Here is a 26,997-nt window from a genome sequence, read left to right as displayed (position 1 = left end):
CAGAACCCTGATGGACAACGGTGAAATAGTCGCCCTCATTCTGCTCGACCTCTCGGCTGCCTTTGACACCGCCTGTCACCGCACCCTAATCACCCGCCTCCGTTCCACCGGAATCCAAGGCCAGGCCCTGGACTGGATTGCCTCCTTCCTCTCTAACCGTTCCCAAAGAGTTTACCTCCCTCCGTTTCGCTCTGAACCCACCGAGATCATCTGCGGCGTACCCCAAGGCTCATCACTCAGCCCGACACTCTTCAATGTCTACATGAGCCCCCTCGCCAACATCGTACGCAAGCACGACATCATCATCACCTCCTACGCCGACGACACCCAACTTATACTCTCCCTCACCAAGGACCCCGCCAACGCCAAGACCAACCTACAAGAGGGTATGAAGGACGTCGCAGATTGGATGAGGCTCAGCCGCCTAAAGCTGAACTCGGAAAAAACGGAAGTCCTCATCCTCGGCAACACCCCGTCCGCCTGGAACAACTCCTGGTGGCCCACTGCCCTCGGCACCGCACCGACCCCCACAGACCACGCCCGCAACCTCGGCTTCATCTTGGACCCTCTTCTCACCATGACCAAGCAAGTCAACGCCGTGTCCTCCGCCTGCTTCCTCACCCTCCGCATGCTCCGCAAGATCTTCCGCTGGATCCCCGCCGACACCAGAAAAACCGTGACCCACGCCCTCGTCACGAGCCGCCTGGACTACGGCAACACCCTCTACGCCGGGACCACAGCCAAACTCCAAAACCGCCTGCAACGCATTCAAAACGCCTCGGCCCGCCTCATCCTCGACATACCCCGCAGCAGCCACATCTCCGCACACCTGAGACACCTGCATTGGATCCCAGTCAGCAAAAGGATCACCTTCCAACTTCTCACCCACGCACACAAAGCCCTCCACAACAAGGGACCGGAATACATCAACAGACGCCTCAGCTTCTACGTCCCCACCCGCCTCCTCCGCTCCGCTGGCCTCGCACTTGCTGCTGTCCCTCGCATCCGCCGCTCCACGGTGGGTGGGAGATCTTTCTCCTTCCTGGCGGCCAAGACCTGGAACTCCCTTCCCACCAGCCTCAGGACCACCCAGGACCACTCCGCTTTCCGGAGACTCCTAAAGACCTGGCTGTTCGAGCAGCGATAACCCCCCCTTTTTCCCCTAGCGCCTTGAGACCCGCACGGGTGAGTAGCGCGCTTTATAAATGTTAATGATTTGATTTGATTATATGGAAATATGCATCCTTTAGGTCTAGTGTTGTCATGTAGTCTTGTTTGAGCAGTGGGATTACGTCCTGTAATGTCACCATGTGAAAGTGATCTGATTTGATGTAGGTATTTAATGTTCCGAGATCCAATATAGGTCTTAGAGTCTTGTCCTTTTTGGGTATGAGAAAGTACTGAGAGTAAACTCTTGTTCCTTTCTGTTGAATTGGTACTAATTCTATTGCTCCTTTTTGTAGCAACGCTTGGACCTCTAGTCTTAGAAGATTCATGTGTTCTTTTGACATATTGTGTGTTTTCGGTAGGACGTTTGGAGGGAATTTGAGAAATTCTATGCAATAACCATGCTGGATAATTGCTAGGACCCAAGTGTCTGTTATATCCTCCCAATATTTGTAAAACTTGGTTAGTCTCCACCCCCCCACAGGTGTTATGTGTTGGGGATTTGTGACGTGGAAGTCACTGCTTGTTTTGAGGAGTTTTGGGACTTTGGAACTTCCCTCTATTCTTTTGGAATTGTCCCCCTCTATATTGCCCCCGAAAACTTCCCCGCTGATAATGGCTTTGATAAGTGGGCCTTGCTTGTGAGGTTGTGGCTTCTGTGGGTTGACCTCGAAACCCCCCCCTAAATTGTGTCTTGCGAAATGTGCCTCTGCTCTGTGGGGAGTAGAGTGCGCCCATGGCTTTAGCCGTATCAGTGTCTTTAAGTTTCTCAATAGCAGTGTCCACCTGCGGCCCAAACAACTGCTGTTCATTAAAAGGCATATTCAGCACGGCTTGTTGTATTTCCGGCTTGAATCCTGACGTACGCAACCATGCGTGTCTCCTTATTGTTACTGCGGTATTTACTGTCCTTGCAGCTGTATCTGCTGCATCCATTGCTGACCGTATCTGATTATTTGAGATACTTTGTCCTTCCTCCACCACTTGTTGTGCCCTTTTCTGGAACTCTTTGGGTAAGTGCTCTATGAAATGCTGCATTTCGTCCCGATGAGCTCTATCATATCTTGCCAGAAGTGCTTGTGAGTTGGCAATGCGCCATTGGTTTGCTGCTTGTGCTGCAACCCTTTTCCCCACAGCGTCGAATTTGCGACTCTCCTTGTCTGGAGGTGGAGCGTCTCCCGAGGTGCGAGTTTGCTCTCTTGCGAGCTGCCCCAACAACCACAGAGTCTGGTGTTAATTGCTGTGTAATATAAACAGGGTCTGTTGGCGGTGGCTTGTACTTTTTCTCCACCCTTGGAGTTATTGCCCTGCCTTTCACAGGATCCTGAAACACTTGTTTGGAGTATTTTAGCATTCCAGGGAGCATAGGTAAGCTTTGTTATTGGCTATGAGTGGAGGATAGTGCATTAAACAAAGTCATCCTCAATCGGTTCTGCATGCAAGGCGACGTTATGAAAAGCAGCTGCCCTTGAGACCACCTGCATGTAGGATGTACTGTCTTCAGGTGGCGACGGTCTCGCAGGGTAACAGTCTGGGCGGTTATCTGATACCGGAGCATCATAAAGGTCCCATGTGTTGGGATCATCTTGACTCATTGCAGTAGGAGTCTGGGATTGCATCAGTGGTGGAGTGGCTACCGGTGATGTGTGTATTGATGGTGGTGGAGACGGTGGCGGAATTGTTTGTCTTGCCACCTTTGCCTGTGGCTGCTTGTCCTTTTCTTGAAAGGCAAGTCTTCTTTTCATTCTAATTGGGGGAAGAGTGCTTATCTTCCCTGTGTCCTTTTGAATGTGGAGCCTCCTTTGAGTGTAGTCTGGCTGCATTGATTCAAGTTCTTGTCCGAACTTATGTCCTTGTATTTGGGAGGACAACCCCTGTTCCTCTGTGTAGGAACCTGTTTTCGGTTCCGAGGCTGGGTGTTTCGGAATCGAAACCTTTTCGGTTGCCTTTTTGGGCTCCGACGAAACCTTCTTTATTATCGGTGTCGTGGTATCTCGGTGCCGACCCATTTCGGTGCCACTGTCTCGGTGCCGAACTTGCTCGGAGCCGCTGTCTCGGGCCCGAGATTGCGGTGTGCTGGTATCTCGACCGGAGCCAGATGACTTCGACACAAGCGTGCCCTTTTTCGGTGCCGATGAACCGTCACCTATTTTTCGGGTTAAGCCATGGCCTGTTGGCGGTGGCGTCCCCTGGGCTTTTGTGGTCTTCTCGTGAGTTTTATGTTTCGACGTCTTACTCACGGTTTTTGGCGATTCTTCGGGATCAAGCTCGTCTGAGTCGGACTCCTGAATGGAGAAGGTTTCTTCTTCCTCCTCGAAACACCCTTGTCCTGTCGGCGCCGACGCCATCTGCAGTCTTCTCGCTCTTCGGTCTCTTAATGTCTTCCTTGACCGAAACGCTCGACAGGCTTCACAAGTATCTTCCTTGTGCTCTGGAGACAAACACAAGTTACAGACCAGATGCTGATCTGTATACGGATACTTGTTGTGACATTTTGGGCAGAAGCGGAATGGGGTCCGTTCCATTAGCCTTGAAGAGACACGTGGCCGGGCCGACCAGGCCCCGACGGGGGAAATCGAAAAAACCCCGAAGGGCCACCGGAGCTCTTCCAAAGTCGGTGTCGATCTGTTGTAACTAACCAGATACTGAACGCAAACAATACCGACGATTTTTCAGAGATTCTAACTAACTTTCCGACCCGAAACACGGAGCGAAAAGGAACACGTCCGAAACCGATGGCGGAAAAAAAACAATCTAAGATGGAGTCGACGCCCATGCGCAATGGAGCCGAAAGGGGAGGAGTCCCTCGATCTCGTGACTCGAAAAGACTTCAACTTGTAACACTCCGAGCCCAACACTAGATGGCGGGATGTGCAAAGCATGTGTATCTGCAGCTACACATGCCATCGAACTAATATAATATATATATATATATATATATATATATATATATATATATATATATATATATATATATATAAAAATAAAGTCACTTACCCAGTGTACATCTGTTCGTGGCATTAGTCGCTGCAGATTCACATGCTGTGCACATCCCGCCATCTGGTGTTGGGCTCAGAGTGTTACAAGTTGTTTTTCTTCGAAGAAGTCTTTTCGAGTCACGAGACCGAGGGACTCCTCCCATTTCGACTCCATTGTGCATGGGCATCGACTCCATCTTAGATTGTTTTGCCCGCAGAGGGTGAGGTAGGAGTTGTGTATGCTAGTAATAGTGCCCATGCAATGGAGTGAATGCGTATGTACATAATAAAGTTTTAAGTAATATATTTACAAATGTTTAAGATCTACTTCTAAACGGCTACAGGCTCCCGGGGAGGCGGGTGGGCGCATGTGAATCTGCAGCGACTAATGCCACGAACAGATGTACACTGGGTAAGTGACATTTTCCGTTCGATGGCATGTGTAGCTGCAGATACACATGCTGTGCATAGACTAGTAAGCAGTTATCTCCCCAAAAGCGGTGGTTCAGCCTGTAGGAGTTGAAGTAGTTTGAAATAATGTTCTTAATACAGCTTGACCTACTGTGGCTTGTTGTGAAGTTAACACATCTACACAGTAGTGTTTGGTAAATGTATGAGGCGTAGACCATGTGGCTGCCTTACATATTTCGTTCATTGGAATATTTCCAAGAAAGGCCATGGTAGCACCTTTCTTTCTGGTTGAGTGTGCCTTTGGTGTAATAGGCAGTTCTCTCTTTTAGCTTTAAGATAGCAGGTTTGAATGCACTTAACTATCCATCTAGCAATGCCTTGTTTTGAAATTGGATTTCCTGTATGAGGTTTTTGAAAGGCGATAAATAGTTGTTTTGTCTTTCGAATTAGTTTTGTTCTGTCAATGTAGTACATTAGTGCTCTTTTGATGTCTAATGTATGTAGTGCTCTTTCAACTACAGAATCTGGCTGTGGGAAGAACACTGGTAATTCTACCGTTTGATTCAAGTGGAACGGTGAGATCACTTTTGGTAAAAATTTAGGATTGGTCCGTAGAACAACTTTATTTTTGTGTATTTGAATAAATGGTAAATGCTTGAATTTCACTCACTCTTCTTAGAGATGTGATGGCAATTAAAAATGCAACTTTCCACGTTAAGTATTGCATTTCACAAGAGTGCATGGGCTCAAAAGGTGGACCCATGAGTCGTGTTAAGACAATGTTGAGGTTCCATGAAGGAACTGGTGGTGTTCTTGGTGGTATAATTCTCTTTAGGCCTTCCATAAACGCCTTTATGACTGGTATCCTAAACAATGAAATTGAGTGTGTAATTTGTAGGTAAGCAGAAATTGCCGTAAAATGTATTTTAATGGAAGAGAAAGCTAGGTTAGATTTTTGCAAATGTAGTAAATATCCTACTATTTCTTTTGCAGATGCGTGTAAAGGTTGAATTTGATTATTATGGCAGTAATAAACAAATCTTTTCCACTTATTTGCATAGCAGTGTCTAGTGGTAGGTTTTCTAGCTTGTTTTATGACCTCCATACATTCCTGTGTGAGGTCTAAGTGCCCGAATTCTAGGATTTCAGGAGCCAAATTGCTAGATTCAACGATGCTGGATTTGGATGTCTGATCTGTTGTTTGTGTTGTGTTAACAGATCTGGCCTGTTTGGCAGTTTGACATGAGGTACTACTGAAAGGTCTAGTAGTGTTGTGTACCAAGGTTGCCTTGCCCATGTTGGTGCTATTAGTATGAGTTTGAGTTTGTTTTGACTCAACCTGTTTACTAGATATGGAAGAAGTGGGAGAGTGGGAAAAGCGTACGCAAATATCCCTGACCAGGTCATCCATAGTGCATTGCCCCGAGACTGATGTTGTGGGTACCTGGATGCGAAGTTTTGGCATTTTGAGTTTTCTTTTGTTGCAAATAGATCTATTTGTGGTATTCCCCACATTTGGAACTAAGTGTTTAGTATTTGGGGGTGAATCTCCCATTCGTGGATCTGTTGGTGATCCCGAGAGAGATTGTCTGCTAACTGGTTCTGAATTCCTGGAATAAATTGTGCTATTAGGCGAATGTGGTTGTGAATCGCCCAATGCCATATTTTCTGTGTTAGGAGACACAACTGTGTTGAGTGTGTGCCTCCCTGTTTGTTTAGGTAATACATTGTTGTCATGTTGTCTGTGTCTTATTATGGGTTGAAATGCTTTGAGCGCTAAAAATACCGCTAACAGTTCTAAGTGATTTATGTAAAACTGTTTTTGCTGTATGTCCCATTGTCCTTGGATGCTGTGTTGATTGAGGTGTGCTCCCCACCCTATCATGGATGCATCTGTTATCACGTATTCTGGCACTGGGTCTTGGAAAGGCCGCCCTTGGTTTAAATTTATACTGTTCCACCATTGAAGCGAGATGTATGTTTGGTGGTCTATCAACACCAGATCTAGAAGCTGACCCTGTGCTTGTGACCATTGTGATGCGAGGCACTGTTGTAAGGGCCGCATGTGCAACCTTGCGTTTGGGACAATGGCTATGCATGAAGACATCATGCCTAGTAGTTTCATCACCAGTTTGACTTGTATCTTTTGATTTGGATACATGGTCTGTATCACATTGTGAAATGTGTGAACTCTTTGTGGACTTGGAGTGGCAATCCCTTTTGCTGTGTTGATTGTTGCTCCTAAGTATTGCTGTGTTTGACACGGCAGAAGGTGTGACTGTGTAATTGATTGAGAAACCTAGTTTGTGGAGGATTTCTATGACATTTTGTATGTTGTGAACACCGTCTTAGCGTGTTGGTTTTGATTAACCAATCGTCTAGGTACGGGAACACATGTATTTGCTGCCTTCTGATATGTGCAGCTACTACTGCTAGGCATTTTGTAAAAACTCTTGGTGCCGTTGTTATTCCGAATGGCAACACTTTGAATTGGTAATGTATCCCTTGGAATACAAACCTTAGGTACTTCCTATGTGAAGGATGTATTGGTATATGGAAATATGCATCCTTTAGTTCTAGTGTTGTCATGTAGTCTTGTTGTTTGAGCAGTGGGATTACGTCTTGTAATGTAACCATGTGAAAGTGATCTGATTTGATGTAGGTATTTAATGTTCTGAGATCTAGTATAGGTCTCAGACTCTTGTCTTTTTTGGGTATTAGAAAGTACAGGGAGTAAACTCCTGTGTTTATTTGTTGTTTTGGTACTAACTCTACTGCTTCTTTTTGTAGAAATGCCTGAACTTCTAGTCCTCGAAGATCTATATGTTGTTTTGACATAGTGTGTTTTCGGTGGGATGTTTGGAGGGAATTTGATCAATTCTATGCAATAACCATGCTGGATAATTGCTAAGACCCAAGTGTCTGTTATTTCCTCCCAATGTTCGTAAAACTTGGTTAATCTCCCCCCCACAGGTGTTATGTGTTGGGGATTTGTGACCTTGAAGTCACTGCTTGTTTGGAGGAGTTTTGGGACTTTGGAACTTTCCTCTGTTTCTTTGAAATTGTCCCCCTCTATATTGTCCCCGAAAACCTCCCCGCTGATACTGGCTCTGGTAAGTGGGCTTTGTTTGTGAGGTTGTGGCTTCTGTGGTTTGCCCTCGAAACCCCCCTCGAAATTGTGTCTTTCGAAATGTGCCTCTGCTCTGTGGGGAGTAGAGTGCGCCCATGGCTTTGGCCGTGTCAGTGTCTAAGTTTTTCGATCGTAGTGTCCACCTCCGGCCCAAACAACTGCTGTCCGTTGAATGGCATATTCAGCACAGCTTGCTGTATCTCTGGTTTAAATCCTGATGTACTGTGAGAAAGTAGCCTCTTTCTAGCCTTGTTACCCCCACTTTTGGCCTGTTTGTGAGTGTATGCCAGGGTGTTTTCACTGTCTCACTGGGATCCTGCTAGCCAGGGCCCAGTGCTCATAGTGAAAACCCTATGTTTTCAGTATGGTTGTTATGTGTCACTGGGACCCTGCTAGTCAGGACCCCAGTGCTCATAAGTTTGTGGCCTATATGTGTGTGTTCCCTGTGTAGTGCCTAACTGTCTCACTGAGGCTCTGCTAATCAGAACCTCAGTGGTTATGCTCTCTCATTTCTTTCCAAATTGTCACTAACAGGCTAGTGACCATTTTTACCAATTTACATTGGCTTACTGGAACACCCTTATAATTCCCTAGTATATGGTACTGAGGTACCCAGGGTATTGGGGTTCCAGGAGATCCCTATGGGCTGCAGCATTTCTTTTGCCACCCATAGGGAGCTCTGACAATTCTTACACAGGCCTGCCACTGCAGCCTGAGTGAAATAACGTCCACGTTATTTCACAGCCATTTTACACTGCACTTAAGTAACTTATAAGTCACCTATATGTCTAACCTTTACCTGGTAAAGGTTAGGTGCAAAGTTACTTAGTGTGAGGGCACCCTGGCACTAGCCAAGGTGCCCCCACATTGTTCAGGGCCAATTTCCCTGACTTTGTGAGTGCGGGGACACCATTACACGCGTGCACTACATATAGGTCACTACCTATATGTAGCTTCACAATGGTAACTCCGAATATGGCCATGTAACATGTCTATGATCATGGAATTGCCCCCTCTATGCCATCCTGGCATAGTTGGCACAATCCCATGATCCCAGTGGTCTGTAGCACAGACCCTGGTACTGCCAAACTGCCCTTCCTGGGGTTTCACTGCAGCTGCTGCTGCTTCCAACCCCTCAGACAGGCATCTGCCCTCCTGGGGTCCAGCCAGGCCTGGCCCAGGATGGCAGAACAAAGAACTTCCTCTGAGAGAGGGTGTGACACCCTCTCCCTTTAGAGAATGGTGTGAAGGCAGGGGAGGAGTAGCCTCCCCCAGCCTCTGGAAATGCTTTCTTGGGCACAGATGTGCCCAATTCTGCATAAGCCAGTCTACACCGGTTCAGGGGACCCCTTATCCCTGCTCTGGCGCGAAACTGGACAAAGGAAAGGGGAGTGACCACTCCCCTGACCTGCACCTCCCCTGGGAGGTGTCCAGAGCTCCTCCAGTGTGCTCCAGACCTCTGCCATCTTGGAAACAGAGGTGCTGCTGGCACACTGGACTGCTCTGAGTGGCCAGTGCCACCAGGTGACGTCAGAGACTCCTTGCGATAGGCTCCTTCAGGTGTTGCTAGCCTATCCTCTCGCCTAAGTAGCCAAACCCTCTTTTCTGGCTATTTAGGGTCTCTGTCTCTGGGGAAACTTTAGATAACGAATGCAAGAGCTCAGCCGAGTTCCTCTGCATCTCTCTTCACCTTCTGATAAGGAATCGACTGCTGACCGCGCTGGAAGCCTGCAAAACTGCAACAAAGTAGCTAAGACGACTACTGCAACTCTGTAACGCTGATCCTGCCGCCTTCGACTGTTTTCCTGTTTGTGCATGCTGTGGGGGTAGTCTGCCTCCTCTCTGCACCAGAAGCTCCGAAGAAATCTCCCGTGGGTCGACGGAATCTTCCCCCTGCAACCGCAGGCACCAAAAAGCTGCATTACCGGTCCCTTGGGTCTCCTCTCAGCACGACGAGCGAGGTCCCTCGAATCCAGCAACTCTGTCCAAGTGGCCCCCACAGTCCAGTGACTCTTCAGTCCAAGTTTGGTGGAGGTAAGTCCTTGCCTCACCTCGCTAGACTGCATTGCTGGGAACCGCGACTTTTGCAGCTACTCCGGCCTCCGTGCACTTCCGGCGGAAATCCTTTGTGCACAGTCCAGCCTGGGTCCACGGCACTCTAACCTGCATTGCACGACCTCCTAAGTTGTTCTCCGGCGACATGGGACTTCTTTGTGCGACTTCGGGTGAGCACTGTTTCACGCATCCTCGTAGTGCCTGTTTCTGGCACTTCTCCGGGTGCTACCTGCTGCTGAGAGGGCTCCTTGTCTTGCTCGACGTCCCCTCTCTCTCCTGGTCCAATTTGCGACCTCCTGGTCCCTCCAGGGCCACAGCAGCGTCCAAAAACGCTAACCGCATGATTTGCAGCTAGCAAGGCTTGTTGGCGTTCTTTCGGCGGGAAAACACTTCTGCACGACTCTCCACGGCGAGAGGGATCCGTCCACCAAAGGGGAAGTCTCTAGCCCTTTTCGTTCCTGCAGAAACCTCAGCTTCTTCTGTCCAGTAGAAGCTTCTTTGCATCCACAGCTGGCATTTCCTGGGCATTTGCCCATCTCCGACTTGCTTGTGACTTTTGGACTTGGTCCCCTTGTTCCACAGGTACCCTAGATTGGAAATCCACAGTTGTTGCATTGTTGGTTTGTGTCTTTCCTGCATTATTCCTCTAACACGACTTCTTTATCCTTAGGGGAACTTTAGTGCACTTTGCACTCACTTTTCAGGGTCTTGGGGAGGGTTATTTTTTTAACTCTCACTATTTTCTAATAGTCCCAGCGACCCTCTACAAGGTCACATAGGTTTGGGGTCCATTCGTGGTTCGCATTCCACTTTTGGAGTATATGGTTTGTGTTGCCCCTATCCCTATGTTTCCCCATTGCATCCTATTGTAACTATACATTGTTTGCACTGTTTTCTAAGACTATACTGCATATTTTTGCTATTGTGTATATATATATCTTGTGTATATTTCCTATCCTCTCACTGAGGGTACACTCTAAGATACTTTGGCATATTGTCATAAAAATAAAGTACCTTTATTTTTAGTATAACTGTGTATTGTGTTTTCTTATGATATTGTGCATATGACACTAAGTGGTACTGTAGTAGCTTCACACGTCTCCTAGTTCAGCCTAAGCTGCTCTGCTAAGCTACCATTATCTATCAGCCTAAGCTGCTAGACACCCTATACACTAATAAGGGATAATTGGGCCTGGTGCAAGGTTCAAGTACCCCTTGGTACTCCCTACAAGCCAGCCCAGCCTCCTACATGTACGCAGCCATGAATGTCTCCTTATTGTTACAGCTGTGTTGACAGTTCTAGCAGCTGTGTCTGCAGCATCCATTGCTGACCGTATCTGATTATTGGAGATAGCCTGTCCTTCTACTACTTGCTGCGCTCTTTTTTGGAACTCCTTGGGTAAATGTTCAATAAGGTGTTACATCTCATCCCAATGGGCCCTATCATATCTGGCTAGCAAAGCTTGCGAATTTGCAATACGCCACTGGTTTGCTGCCTGTGCCGCCACCCTTTTGCCTGCAGCATCGAATTTTCGACTTTCTTTATCTTGAGGTGGTGCATCCCCTGAAGTATGAGAGTTGGCTCTTTTGCGCGCTGCTCCCACTACAACAGAGTCTGGTGTTAGCTGTTGTGTAATGTACACTGGGTCTGTTGGTGGCGTTTTATATTTTTTATCTACTCTTGGAGTAATGGCTCTCCCTTTAACAGGCTCCTCAAACACTTGTTTGGAGTGTTTTAGCATTCCGGGTAGGAAGACTCTGATATTGGCTGTGTGTAGACGACAGTGTATTAAAAAGAAAGTCGTCTTCAATGGGCTCTGAATGAAGGCTGACATTATGAAATGCAGCTGCTCTTGACACCACCTGTGCGTAGCCTGTACTATCCTCTGGTGGCGATGGTTTAGCTGGATAGCATTCTGGACTATTGTCTGACACTGGTGCGTCATAAAGGTCCCATGCGTCAGGGTCATCTTGACTCATTCCTGTATGAGTTGGAGATTGCATCATTGGTGGAGTGGCTACCGGTGATGGTTGCGGAGAGTGATGTGGGGATGGTGGTGGTGTTACTTGTTTAGCCACCGTTGCGTGTGGCTGTTTGTCTTTGTCTTGGAAGGCAAGCTTGCGTTTCATTTTGACTGGAGGAAGAGTGCTGATCTTCCCTGTATCTTTTTGAATAAAGAGCCGTCTTTGTGTGTGATCTGGCTCTATTGCCTGCAATTCCTGTCCAAATCTATGTGTCTTCATTTGTGTGGACAGTCCTTGTTCCTCAGTGTAGGAACTTGTTTTCGGTTCCGAGGCCGGATATTTCGGTACCGAAACCTTCTCGGCTGCTTTTTTTGGCTCCGACAAAACCTTTTTTACTTTCGGCGTCGTGCTCTCTCGGTGCCGACCCGTTTCGGTGCTGCTGTCTCGGTGCCGAATCTTCTCTGAGCCACTATCTCGGACCTGAGATTGCTGTGTGCCGGTATCTCGACCGGAGTCGGATGACTTCGACACCAGCTCGCCCTTTTTCGGTGCCGATGAACGGTCACCTACTTTTCGGGTTAAGCCATGGCCTGTTGGCGGTGGCGTCCCCTGGGCTTTAGCGCTTTTCTCGTGAGTTTTTGTTTTCGTCGTCTTACTCACTGTTTTCGGCGTTTCCTCGGGATCGATCTCCTCAGAGTCCGACTCCTGGGTGGAGAATGTTTCTTCCTCCTCCTCGAAACGCTCTTGTCCTGTCGGCACCGATGCCATTTGCAGTCTTCTTGCTCTTCGGTCCCCGAGTGTTTTCCTGGACCGAAACGTTCGACAGGCCTCACAAGTATCCTCCTTGTGTTCTGGTGACAAACAAGTTACAGACCAGATGTTGATCTGTATATGGATACTTGTTATGGCATTCTGGACAGAAGCGGAATGGGGTCCGTTCCATCAGCCTTGAAGAGACACGTGGCCGGGCCGACCAGGCCCCGACGGGGATGGAAGAAAACCCTGAAGGGCCACCGGAGCTCTTCTTAATTCGGTGTCGATCTGTTGTAACTAACCCGATACCGAACGCAAACAATACCGACGATTTTTCCGAGATTCTAACTAACTTTCCGACCTGAAACACGGAGCGAAAAGGAACACGTCCGAACCCGATGGCGGAAAAAAAACAATCTAAGATGGAGTCGACGCCCATGCGCAATGGAGTCGAAATGGGAGGAGTCCCTCGGTCTCGTGACTCGAAAAGACTTCTTCGAAGAAAAACAACTTGTAACACTCCGAGCCCAACACCAGATGGCAGGATGTGCACAGCATGTGTATCTGCAGCTACACATGCCATCGAACATATACATATATACATATTCATATATCTCACTTACCCAGTGTACATCTGTTTGTGGCATGTTCTGCTGCAGATTCACATGCTGTGCATTACTTCTGCCATCTAGTGTTGGGCTCGGAGTGTTACAAGTTGTTTTTCTTCGAAGAAGTGTTTGAGTCACGAGATCGTGTGACTCCTCCTCTACGGTTCCATTGCGCATGGGCATAGACTCCATTGTTAGATTTTTTTTCCCCGCAGAAGGTAAGGTAGGAGTGATAGAGTATATAGATAAAAGGAAAGATGTCCATGCTAATGCAAATCTAAATATATATATATACATATGTACAATTTTATTTAAAACTTAAATGACTACAGGCTCCCGGGGAGGTGGGAGGGTGCATGTGAATCTGCAGCGGAACATGCCACAAATAGATGTACACTGGGTAAGTGACATTTTCCGTTTGGTGGCATGTGTATCTGCAGATACACATGCTGTGCATAGACTACAAAGCAGTTTGTCCTCCCATAAATATAGTGGTGGTTAGCCTGTAGGAGTGGAAGTTGTTTGAAATAATGTTCTTAGTACAGCTTGGCCTACTGTGGCTTGTTGTCTTGATAAAATATCTACACAGTAGTGTTTAGTGAATGTATGCGGTGTTGACCAAGAAGCTGCTTTGCATATTTCAGCCACTGGTAGATTACCTAAAAAAACAATTGTAGCACCTTTTTTCCATGTAGAATGTGCTTTAGGAGTAATTAGGAGTTGTCTTTTGGCTTTAACGTAGCATGTTTGGATGCATCTTACAATCCATTTTGCTAACCCTCGTTTTGATATGGGGTTACCTGTATGAGGTTTCTGGAAGGCTACAAACAGTTGTTTAGTCTTTCTGAATGGTTTCGTTCTGTCTATATACTACATTAACGCTCTTTTAATGTCTAATGTATGTAGAGCTCTTTCTGCCATAGAATCCGGCTGTCGGAAGAAGACTGGTAGTACCACTATTTGATTTATATGAAAAGGTCGATACAACCTTTGGAAGAAATTTGGGGTTTGTTCTTAGTACAACTTTATGCTTGTGTACTTGGAAAAACGGTTCTTCAATAGTGAAGGCTTGAATTTCACTTACTCTTCTTAAAGATGTAATTGTCGCAAGGAAGGCCACCTTCCATGTTAAAAATTGCATTTGACAGGAGTGCATGGGTTCAAATGGTGGGCCCATAAGTCGTGTAAGCACTATGTTAAAATTCCAAGAGGGGACTGGAGGTGTCCTGGGTGGAATGGTGTGTTTTAAACCTTCCATGAAAGCTTTAATAACAGGAACTCTAAGGAGCTGTGCTGTATAGTTCGTAAATATGATGAAATTACAGTAAGATGAATTTTAATGGAAGAGAATGCTAAATTTGATTTTTGTAAATGAAGTAAACAGCATACAATATCTTGTATTGATGCTGTGAGAGGGACAATATGTTTAGATTGACAGTAATATACAAATCTTTTCCATTTGTTTGCATAGCACTGTCTAGTAGTGGATTTTCTTGCTTGCTTAATAACCTCCATATCTTCTAATGGCAGTTGTAAATATCCAAACTATGACCTCAGGAGCCAAATTGCTAGATTGAGTGTTTTGGGATTCCGGTGCCTGATTTGGCCTATGTTTTGTGCCAACAGATCTGGTCAGTCTGGGAGTTTGGAGTGTGGTACTACTGACAGGTCTAACAAGGTTGTGTACCACGGTTGGCAGGCCCATGTTGGTGCTAGGAGTATCATGTTGAGTGAGGTTTGACGCAACTTGTTGACTAGAAACGGAATGAGTGGGAGAGGGGGAAGCGAACCCTGACCAATTGATCCATAGAGCATTGCCCTTGGATAGGGTATGTGGGTGTCTGGATGCGAAGTTTTGTCATTTTGCGTTTTCGCTTGTGGCGAACAGATCTAGGTTTGGTGTTCCCCATTTTTTTAAAGTACTTTTGAAGTACTTGAGGGTGAATCTCCCATTCGTGTATTTGTTGATGATCTCTGTTGAGGATATCAGCCAACTGGTTGTGTATCCCTGGAATGTATTGTGCTAACAGGTGAATTTGGTTGTGGATTGCCCATTTAAAAAGAATTTGGGCTACAAGAGAGAGTTGTGACGAATGTGTGCCTCTTTGTTTGTTTAGGTAATACATGGCGGTCAGTTTTGAGAAGGACATTCTTCTGTGTGAGAAAAGGCTGAAAAGCTTTGAGTGCTAGGAAGACAGCTAACAACTCTAAGTGATGTGTAGCTTTTTGTGTTTGGCATCCCATTGTCCTTGAATGTTGTGATTGATTGAGGAGCTCACCTAAACAATAATTGATGCGTCTGTTGCTTAGATTTGTGGAATTCCACCACTGAAGGGACATGCATGTTTGGCGGTCTATTAACATTAGATCTTGAAGTTGACCGTGTGCCTGTGGCCATTGTTGTGCAAGGCACTGTTGTAAGGGCTGCATGTTTAGTCTTGCGTGTGGAACAATTGCAATACATGATGCCATCATTCCTAAAATCTTCATGACAAATCTGACAGTGTATCGCTGATTTGTCTGAATTTGTGTGACTATATTTTGGAATGCTTGCATTCTTTGCATATTTGGACATGCTAGCGCCTTTTGAGTATTTAGTATTGCACCCAAATAATGTTGTATTTGTGCTTGTTATAGATGTTACTTTTGGTAATTTATTGCGAACCCTAGTGTGTGCAAGGTTTGTATTACGTAATCCGTATGGTTTTGGCACTGCGGATGACGGTTTGATTTTATTAGCCAATCGTCTAGATATGGAAAGACAGGTATATGTTGTCTTCATAGGTAGGCTGAAACTACTGCTAGGCACTTTGTGAATACCTTTGGAGCGGTTATTCCAAAAGGATAACACTTTGAACTCATAATGCTCTCCTTGAATGATAAACCTGAGAGATTTTCTGTGCGCAGGATGGATAGGTATATGAAAATACGCATCTCTGAGGTATAATGTTGCCATGAAATCGTATTTTTGGAGTAGTGGGATAACATCTTGTAGAGTTACCATGTGAAAATGTTCTGATAGGATGTAAAGATTGAGGTTCCCGAGATCTAATATTGGTCTGGGGGTGCCATCTTTTTTGGTAATCAGGAAATATAGTGAGTAAACTCCTGTTCCTATTTGAGGTTGTGGTACAGATTCTATTGCTTGTTTGATTAATAGAGATTGGACTTCTTCCTGTAACAGACTGATGTGTTCTGTAGATTATTTGTGTGACCTTGGTGGTAGGTTTGGATGAGTGTGTTTCAATTCTAGGCAATATCCATTGCGGCTAATTTGTAGTACCCAATTGTCTGTGGTAATGTTTTGCCAATTTGTGTGGAACTGTTATAGTCTTCCCCCCACAGGAGAGGTGTGGAGTGAAAGGGCTTGAGACAAGTCACTGCTTAGGGTGTTGTGGCAGTTGCTTAGAGATCTGAAATGTCCCTCTATTTCTGGGGTACTGCCTGTATATGTGCCCCTAAAACCACCTTGTTGGTATTGTGTTTGGTAGGTTGGTTTTGCCCAAGATGTGGATGCCTCTGGTCTGTGGTCTAAATCCACCTCGAAACTGAGGTTTCCGAAAGGATCCCTGTATGGTGTAGAGTATAGTGCACGCATTGCCTTCGCCGTGTCTGAATCTTTGCGTAATTTTTCTATGGCTGTGTCAACCTCTGGGCCAAAAACGTGTTTCTTATTGAATGGCATATTTAACACAGCCTGCTGTATTTCAGGTTTAAACCCTGAAGATCTGAGCCATGCATGCCTACGTATTGTCACTGCAGTATTGACACTTCTAGCAGCGGTGTCTGCTGCATCTAGGGCAGACCAAATTGTATTATTTGTAATGGCTTGCCCTTCTTCTAACAGTGCTTGTGAGTTAGCTACCCTCCACTGATTTGCTGCCTGGGATGCAACTCTCTTCCCTGCAGCATTGAATTTTCTTTATCAAGAGGGGGTGCATCTCCTGATGACTGACTATTTGCCCTTTTCCTGGCAGCGCTAACTACAACAGAATCAGGTTTGTATTTTTTCACTATTCTAGGTGTTCTAATGCGTGCCTTTACTGGTTCGTTAAAGATCTGATCTGCATGTTTACCATGCCTGGGAGCATTGGTACCTAGAATGAGTTGAGGATAGATGTGTTGAATAAAACATCCTCTTCTAGTGGCTCTGTATGCATGGTGACTCCATGATATGCTGCAGCCCTGTGACCCGATCCTCAGGTGGTGATGGTTTAGAGGGGTAGCTGTCTGGATCATTACTTGGAATGGGAGCAGGGTCATAAAGATCCCATGGATCAACAGTGTCCTGTTGGGAGTCATCTGAATGAGTGGGTGAATGCATTGGTGGAGGGCTGGTGGGAGGAGAGGTAGGTATGAGGGGAGAATGAGGAGGAGGAGAAGACTGAGGAGGTGGTGGTGGTTTCTCCTGTTTTGGCACTTTAACTGGAGGCTGCATAGTGTCTAATTCCTCCTGAAAAGCTAGCTTCCTCGGTTTTTAAAGGAGGTTCTGTAAGAATTCTCCGTTTCTTTATGGATGTGGATCCTGGATTGCCTTTCATCCATAATTTCTGGAATTGGTTTTACCTCTAACTCCTCTTCAGAGGTTTCGTGGCTTTCTTTAAGTCTTTTTGAAAGTCCATGTTCCTCTGTGTATGTTGGTCTTTTCGGCTCCGAAGTGTGCTTTTTCGGGATCAAAGATTAAGGCTCCCAAACTGGCTTTCTTATGTTTGACTCCGAAAATTGATGTCTCCTGGAGTTGGAAACGGGGCTTTTTGTGGTCTCCGAGGTTTTTCGGAGGAGTGGTGTAGGAAGTTGGCTCTGTATGTGCTATTTCAAAGTAAGGAATAGCATGCACAGAGTCCAAGGGTTCCCCTTAGAGGTAAAATAGTGGTAAAAATAGATAATACTAATGCTCTATTTTGTGGTAGTGTGGTCGAGCAGTAGGCTTATCTAAGGAGTAGTGTTAAGCATTTGTTGTACATACACATAGACAATAAATGAGGTACACACACTCAGAGACAAATCCAGCCAATAGGTTTTTATATAGAAAAATATCTTTTCTTAGTTTATTTTAAGAACCACAGGTTCAAATTCTACATGTAATAGCTCATTCGAAAGGTATTGCAGGTAAGTACTTTAGGAACTTCAAATCATCAAAATTGCATGTATACTTTTCAAGTTATTCACAAATAGCTGTTTTAAAAGTGGACACTTAGTGCAATTTTCACAGTTCCTAGGGGAGGTAAGTATTTGTTAATTTTACCAGGTAAGTAAGACACTTACAGGGTTCAGTTCTTGGTCCAAGGTAGCCCACCGTTGGGGGTTCAGAGCAACCCCAAAGTCACCACACCAGCAGCTCAGGGCCGGTCAGGTGCAGAGTTCAAAGTGGTGCCCAAAACACATAGGCTAGAATGGAGAGAAGGGGGTGCCCCGGTTCCGGTCTGCTTGCAGGTAAGTACCCGCGTCTTCGGAGGGCAGACCAGGGGGGTTTTGTAGGGCACCGGGGGGGACACAAGTCCACACAGAAATTTCACCCTCAGCAGCGCGGGGGCGGCCGGGTGCAGTGTAGAAACAAGCGTCGGGTTTGTAATGGAAGTCAATGGGAGATCTAGGGATCTCTTCAGCGCTGCAGGCAGGCAAGGGGGGGGTTCCTCGGGGAAACCTCCACTTGGGCAAGGGAGAGGGACTCCTGGGGGTCACTCCTCCAGTGAAAGTCCGGTCCTTCAGGTCCTGGGGGCTGCGGGTGCAGGGTCTCTCCCAGGTGTCGGGACTTAGGATTCAAAGAGTCGCGGTCAGGGGAAGCCTCGGGATTCCCTCTGCAGGCGGCGCTGTGGGGGCTCAGGGGGGACAGGTTTTTGTACTCACAGACTTAGAGTAGTCCTGGGGTCCCTCCTGAGGTGTTGGATCGCCACCAGCCGAGTCGGGGTCGCCGGGTGCAGTGTTGCAAGTCTCACGCCTTTTGCGGGGAGCTTGCAGGGTTCTTTAAAGCTGCTGGAAACAAAGTTGCAGCTTTTCTTGGAGCAGGTCCGCTGTCCTCGGGAGTTTCTTGTCTTTTCGAAGCAGGGGCAGTCCTCAGAGGATGTCGAGGTCGCTGGTCCCTTCGGAAGGCGTCGCTGGAGCAGGATCTTTGGAAGGCAGGAGACAGGCCGGTGAGTTTCTGGAGCCAAGGCAGTTGTCGTCTTCTGGTCTTCCTCTGCAGGGGTTTTTCAGCTAGGCAGTCCTTCTTCTTGTAGTTGCAGGAATCTAATTTTCTAGGGTTCAGGGTAGCCCTTAAATACTAAATTTAAGGGCGTGTTTAGGTCTGGGGGGTTAGTAGCCAATGGCTACTAGCCCTGAGGGTGGGTACACCCTCTTTGTGCCTCCTCCCAAGGGGAGGGGGTCACATCCCTAATCCTATTGGGGGAATCCTCCTTCTACAAGATGGAGGATTTCTAAAAGTCAGAGTCACCTCAGCTCAGGACACCTTAGGGGCTGTCCTGACTGGCCAGTGACTCCTCCTTGTTTTTCTCATTATCTCTCCTGGACTTGCCGCCAAAAGTGGGGGCTGGGTCCAGGAGGCGGGCAACTCCACTAGCTGGAGTGCCCTGGGGCATTGTAACACGAAGCTTGAGCCTTTGAAGCTCACTGCTAGGTGTTACAGTTCCTGCAGGGGGGAGGTGTGAAGCACCTCCACCCAGAGCAGGCTTTGTTTCTGTCCTCAGAGAGCACAAAGGCTCTCACCGCATGAGGTCAGACACTCGTCTCTCAGCAACAGGCTGGCACAGACCAGTCAGTCCTGCACTGAACAATTGGGTAAAATACAGGGGGTATCTCTAAGATGCCCTCTGTGTGCATTTTTTAATAAATCCAACACTGGCATCAGTGTGGGTTTATTATTCTGAGAAGTTTGATACTAAACTTCCCAGTATTCAGTGTAGCCATTATGGAGCTGTGGAGTTCGTTTTTGACAGACTCCCAGCCCATATACTCTTATGGCTACCCTGCACTTACAATGTCTAAGGTTTTGCTTAGACACTGTAGGGGCATAGTGCTCATGCACCTATGCCCTCACCTGTGGTATAGTGCACCCTGCCTTAGGGCTGTAAGGCCTACTAGAGGGGTGACTTACCTATGCCACAGGCAGTGGGAGGTTGGCATGGCACCCTGAGGGGAGTGCCATGTCGACTTAGTCATTTTCTCCCCATCAGCACACACAAGCTGGCAAGCAGTGTGTCTGTGCTGAGTGAGGGGTCCCTAGGGTGGCATAAGACATGCTGCAGCCCTTAGAGACCTTCCCTGGCATCAGGGCCGTTGGTACCAGGGGTACCAGTTACAAGGGACTTACCTAGGTGCCAGGGTTGTGCCAATTGTGGAAACAATGGTACATTTTAGGTGAAAGAACACTGGTGCTGGGGCCTGGTTAGCAGGGTCCCAGCACACTTCTCAGTCAAGTCAGCATCAGTATCAGGCAAAAAGTGGGGGGTAACTGCAACAGGGAGCCATTTCTTTACACAAGCCCCCCCCAGCCCACAGGCCAGGAGACTCAGCCAAAGGTGGGAGAGTCTTCCTAGTCTGTCAGGCGAGGAAGAGTAGAGGAAATAGGCTGGTTTGTTGCAGGGCCTACTCTGCCTTACATCCTCCTGTTCAGGTCATTCCCTCTGGGGAACTGACCCACTTCCACAGTGATAGGACCTAGTCTGAACTGCCTCTTGTCTGTGCTTTTTATGTCTTCACCCATTCTCTCTATTTTGGGGTTAGAGGTATCCACCTCTGCTAATCTTATCTTAGCCAGGGTCACCCCTAGCTTACCCAAAGAGGTTACCCAGAGCTGGAGTAACCCCACCATGACCAACAGGGTCAGGGGGCCTAACTTGCTATTTGGCATGGGGTCAGACCACCATGCCAAGGATAGTGCAGCCATAAAGGCTAACACCCAGCAGAGGCCACTGACAGCTATCAGTGCCCAGAACCACACCTTTAGCTCTTCACCTACAAGGGAAGGGGCTAAGTTACAGGCTTCTTTGGGTTCAGGGTGCCTGTCTGCTGTATTAGAGTGGGGGGTTACCACATCTTGTAGTAAACACCCTTCTTCCACTCTTTCTTCTGTTAGCTGAGGAGCCACCCACTCAGGCTTAGCAGTTGCCTGACTAGCCAGGACTTCTTGTGGGTCAGGTTGGACTTTATCAGAGCCACTTTTGGAGTTCTCCCCTACTGGAGCAGAATCTCCTTGGCTTGCTGGAACCTTGGCTAAAGGTTGTCGACCTTTCCTACTCTGTTTCCTTTTCTTTTTCTTCTGGGGCCTACTTGCATTTACTGCAGAGGCAGGCACTCCAGAATCCTTGGGAGAGGACTGGCACTGGACCAGTTCCTCTCTTGGGCTCTGACTAACCTCTGGGTAGTCATTTCCAAGGAGACAATCAAGGGGGAGGTCTGTACTGACTACCACCCTTCTCCAGCTAAAAGTCCCACCCACTTCTATGGGCACAAAAGCCACAGGCCTATCAGTGACCCTGTCTGGGCTAACTCTTACTCTGGCCATCTCACCTGGGATGTACTGGTTTGAGAACACCAGCCTGTCATGCACAATAGTGTGACTGGCACAAGTGTCTCTCAGGGCAGTGGCTGGGATTCCATTCACCAGTAGGTGGTGGAAGTGTCTACTTCCCTCTGGAATCTCCAACTCACCTGTTGGGCCCTTTTTCCAGTTGAAGGCTATGAAGACCTCCTCATCTGAGGAGTCATCCCCAATGGCTACACTGGTCACCCCTGGGATTTTGCTAGGGGGTTTGTTTTTGGGACAAGAAGTGTCCTTGGTGTGGTGCCCTGTCTGTTTACAGTTATGGCACCATGCCTTAGTGGCATCCCAGGTCTTACCCTGGTACCCACCTTTGTTTTGGGTTGTGTCTCGGGGCCCACCCACCTGGTCTGGTTTTTGGGGGCCTACAGAGGACTCTTTTTCTTTGTTTCTAGTGTCACCCACTTTCTCCTGGGGAGGCTTTGTAACCCCTTTCTTTTGGTCACCCCCAGTGGAAGTTTTGGTTACCCTAGTCTTGACCCAGTGGTCTGCCTTCTTTCCCAATTCTTGGGGAGAAATTGGACCTAGGTCTACCAGATACTGATGCAACTTTTCATTGAAGCAGTTACTTAAAATGTGTTCTTTCATAAACAAATTATAAAGCCCAACATAGTCATGCACTTCATTTCCAGTTACCCAACCATCCAGTGTTTTCACTGAGTAGTCAACATAATCAACCCAGGTCTGGCTCGAGGATTTTTGAGCCCCCCTGAATCTAATCCTATACTCCTCAGTGGAGAATCCAAAGCCCTCAATCAGGGTACCCTTCATGAGGTCATAAGATTCTGCATCTTTTTTAGAGAGTGTGAGGAGTCTATCCCTACACTTTCCTGTGAACATTTCCCAAAGGAGAGCACCCCAGTGAGATCTGTTTACTTTTCTGGTTACACAAGCCCTCTCAAAAGCTGTGAACCATTTGGTGATGTCATCACCATCTTCATATTTTGTTACAATCCCTTTGGGAATTTTTAGGATGTCAGGAGAATCTCTGACCCTATTTAAGTTGCTGCCACCATCGATGGGACCTAGGCCCATCTCTTTTCTTTCCCTTTCTATGGCTAGGAGCTGCTTTTCCAAAGCCAATCTTTTGACCATCCTGGCTAACAGGGGGTCATCTTCACTGGAGTTATCCTCAGTGATTTCAGAGGTGTTGGTCTCTCCTGTGAGGGAACCAGCATCTCTGACTATTATTTTTGGAGTCAGGGTTTGAGGGACCCTGTTCTCCCTAGATAGGACTGGTAGGGGGGAATTTTCCTCCAAGTCACTATCCTCTTCCTCTGAGTTGCCACCCTCAGAGGGGTTGGCCTTTTCAAACTCTGCCAAAAGCTCCTGGAGCTGTATTTTGGTAGGTTTGGGGCCCATTGTTATTTTCTTTATTTTACAGAGTGACCTTAGCTCCCTCATCTTAAGATGGAGGTAAGGTGTGGTGTCGAGTTCCACCACAGTCACATCTGTGCTAGACATTTTGCTTCTAAAAGTTGGAATACTTTTTAAGAATCTACAACTGGTTCTAGAATCTAATTCAAACTTTTTAAAAACTTTTAAACTCTAAAAGAAATGCTAAACAGGGACTTAACACACAAGGCCCTAGCAGGACTTTTAAGAATTTAGAAAACTTTTCAAATTGCAAAAATCAATTTCTAATGACAATTTTGGAATTTGTCGTGTGATCAGGTATTGGCTGAGTAGTCCAGCAAATGCAAAGTCTTGTACCCCACCGCTGATCCACCAATGTAGGAAGTTGGCTCTGTATGTGCTATTTCAAAGTAAGGAATAGCATGCACAGAGTCCAAGGGTTCCCCTTAGAGGTAAAATAGTGGTAAAAATAGATAATACTAATGCTCTATTTTGTGGTAGTGTGGTCGAGCAGTAGGCTTATCTAAGGAGTAGTGTTAAGCATTTGTTGTACATACACATAGACAATAAATGAGGTACACACACTCAGAGACAAATCCAGCCAATAGGTTTTTATATAGAAAAATATCTTTTCTTAGTTTATTTTAAGAACCACAGGTTCAAATTCTACATGTAATAGCTCATTCGAAAGGTATTGCAGGTAAGTACTTTAGGAACTTCAAATCATCAAAATTGCATGTATACTTTTCAAGTTATTCACAAATAGCTGTTTTAAAAGTGGACACTTAGTGCAATTTTCACAGTTCCTAGGGGAGGTAAGTATTTGTTAATTTTACCAGGTAAGTAAGACACTTACAGGGTTCAGTTCTTGGTCCAAGGTAGCCCACCGTTGGGGGTTCAGAGCAACCCCAAAGTCACCACACCAGCAGCTCAGGGCCGGTCAGGTGCAGAGTTCAAAGTGGTGCCCAAAACACATAGGCTAGAATGGAGAGAAGGGGGTGCCCCGGTTCCGGTCTGCTTGCAGGTAAGTACCCGCGTCTTCGGAGGGCAGACCAGGGGGGTTTTGTAGGGCACCGGGGGGGACACAAGTCCACACAGAAATTTCACCCTCAGCAGCGCGGGGGCGGCCGGGTGCAGTGTAGAAACAAGCGTCGGGTTTGTAATGGAAGTCAATGGGAGATCTAGGGATCTCTTCAGCGCTGCAGGCAGGCAAGGGGGGGGTTCCTCGGGGAAACCTCCACTTGGGCAAGGGAGAGGGACTCCTGGGGGTCACTCCTCCAGTGAAAGTCCGGTCCTTCAGGTCCTGGGGGCTGCGGGTGCAGGGTCTCTCCCAGGTGTCGGGACTTAGGATTCAAAGAGTCGCGGTCAGGGGAAGCCTCGGGATTCCCTCTGCAGGCGGCGCTGTGGGGGCTCAGGGGGGACAGGTTTTTGTACTCACAGACTTAGAGTAGTCCTGGGGTCCCTCCTGAGGTGTTGGATCGCCACCAGCCGAGTCGGGGTCGCCGGGTGCAGTGTTGCAAGTCTCACGCCTTTTGCGGGGAGCTTGCAGGGTTCTTTAAAGCTGCTGGAAACAAAGTTGCAGCTTTTCTTGGAGCAGGTCCGCTGTCCTCGGGAGTTTCTTGTCTTTTCGAAGCAGGGGCAGTCCTCAGAGGATGTCGAGGTCGCTGGTCCCTTCGGAAGGCGTCGCTGGAGCAGGATCTTTGGAAGGCAGGAGACAGGCCGGTGAGTTTCTGGAGCCAAGGCAGTTGTCGTCTTCTGGTCTTCCTCTGCAGGGGTTTTTCAGCTAGGCAGTCCTTCTTCTTGTAGTTGCAGGAATCTAATTTTCTAGGGTTCAGGGTAGCCCTTAAATACTAAATTTAAGGGCGTGTTTAGGTCTGGGGGGTTAGTAGCCAATGGCTACTAGCCCTGAGGGTGGGTACACCCTCTTTGTGCCTCCTCCCAAGGGGAGGGGGTCACATCCCTAATCCTATTGGGGGAATCCTCCTTCTACAAGATGGAGGATTTCTAAAAGTCAGAGTCACCTCAGCTCAGGACACCTTAGGGGCTGTCCTGACTGGCCAGTGACTCCTCCTTGTTTTTCTCATTATCTCTCCTGGACTTGCCGCCAAAAGTGGGGGCTGGGTCCAGGAGGCGGGCAACTCCACTAGCTGGAGTGCCCTGGGGCATTGTAACACGAAGCTTGAGCCTTTGAAGCTCACTGCTAGGTGTTACAGTTCCTGCAGGGGGGAGGTGTGAAGCACCTCCACCCAGAGCAGGCTTTGTTTCTGTCCTCAGAGAGCACAAAGGCTCTCACCGCATGAGGTCAGACACTCGTCTCTCAGCAACAGGCTGGCACAGACCAGTCAGTCCTGCACTGAACAATTGGGTAAAATACAGGGGGTATCTCTAAGATGCCCTCTGTGTGCATTTTTTAATAAATCCAACACTGGCATCAGTGTGGGTTTATTATTCTGAGAAGTTTGATACTAAACTTCCCAGTATTCAGTGTAGCCATTATGGAGCTGTGGAGTTCGTTTTTGACAGACTCCCAGCCCATATACTCTTATGGCTACCCTGCACTTACAATGTCTAAGGTTTTGCTTAGACACTGTAGGGGCATAGTGCTCATGCACCTATGCCCTCACCTGTGGTATAGTGCACCCTGCCTTAGGGCTGTAAGGCCTACTAGAGGGGTGACTTACCTATGCCACAGGCAGTGGGAGGTTGGCATGGCACCCTGAGGGGAGTGCCATGTCGACTTAGTCATTTTCTCCCCATCAGCACACACAAGCTGGCAAGCAGTGTGTCTGTGCTGAGTGAGGGGTCCCTAGGGTGGCATAAGACATGCTGCAGCCCTTAGAGACCTTCCCTGGCATCAGGGCCGTTGGTACCAGGGGTACCAGTTACAAGGGACTTACCTAGGTGCCAGGGTTGTGCCAATTGTGGAAACAATGGTACATTTTAGGTGAAAGAACACTGGTGCTGGGGCCTGGTTAGCAGGGTCCCAGCACACTTCTCAGTCAAGTCAGCATCAGTATCAGGCAAAAAGTGGGGGGTAACTGCAACAGGGAGCCATTTCTTTACAAGTGGCCTTTTTTAGTGCCGAGCTGGGAGGTCAGTCACAAACAGTCATTTTTTCAGGCCGAGCCATGGCCTTCCGGCAGTGGCGTACCCAAGGCCTTTTGTTTTTTCTTTTGGGAGGGTGAAGGGGGCAGACGTACTCACATATTGTCCGGCTGTGACTGGTCTGTCTTCCTCCGATTCCTGCTCAGACTCAATCTCGAACGGAGACTGCTGTCGGCATCAATTCTTCCCCTTCTATGTTGAGATGTTCCCCGCTCCTCTATGCCATTTCGAGCCTTCTTGCTCTTCGGTCCCTGAGTCTTTTTCGATCGGAAGGGTCAACAGGCCTCGCAGTTTTCCTCCCGATGGTCTGAGGAAAGGCAGAGGTTGCAAACCAGATGCTGGTCTGTACAGGTACTTCGCGTGGCACCGAGGACAGAATCGGAATGGAGTCCGAGCCATGAGGCTTTCCACGCAGTCAGCCCGAATTGGGCACGTGCACCCCAAAGGGCGAACAAAGTTGTTTTCCCGACAGTACTGCTTTGTCGATGGAAGAATATTAACCCGATCTATATAATACCAACGGAAAAAAATTAAAGTTTTACAAAGTTTTCTGAATCGAAATCTCGGAGCAAGAGGAAACCCATCCGAACCAGACGGCGGAAAGAAAACAAACAATGGAGTCGATACCCAAGCGCAATAGAACCGAAGAGGAGGAGTCACTCGATCCTGTGACTCAAAAAACACTTCTTCGAAGAAAAACAACTTGTAACACTCTGAGCCCAACAGTAGATGGTGGACTAATGCACAGCATGTGTATCTGCAGGTACACATGCCATCGAACATATATCAAGCTGTCCCAGTCTGAAACAATAACCACTGTCAGACCCTGCAGTTGCATTTGCATTGTTGAGTAGTTCGGTTTAAATATGCAGCATAAAAATCAACATTTAGCCTCTTGGGGTAGTGGGCACATGCATTCAATACCAAGTGATA

The 26,997-nt window shown here is 47.4% G+C and overlaps 1 protein-coding gene across 1 annotated transcript in view; it reads right to left on the bottom strand.

Annotated features, from left to right (window-relative positions):
• The window catches only part of MAP1S (microtubule associated protein 1S), a 100,008-nt gene that overhangs the window by 16,084 nt on the left and 56,927 nt on the right, over positions 1-26,997 (bottom strand). The gene's annotated exons all lie outside the window — the stretch shown is intronic.

The sequence above is a fragment of the Pleurodeles waltl genome, chromosome 12 (assembly GCF_031143425.1).
Source record: "Pleurodeles waltl isolate 20211129_DDA chromosome 12, aPleWal1.hap1.20221129, whole genome shotgun sequence".
Classification (NCBI taxonomy): domain Eukaryota; kingdom Metazoa; phylum Chordata; class Amphibia; order Caudata; family Salamandridae; genus Pleurodeles; species Pleurodeles waltl.
Note: the sequence above shows the minus strand (reverse complement) of the source record. Positions and strands in the feature narration are given on the sequence as shown.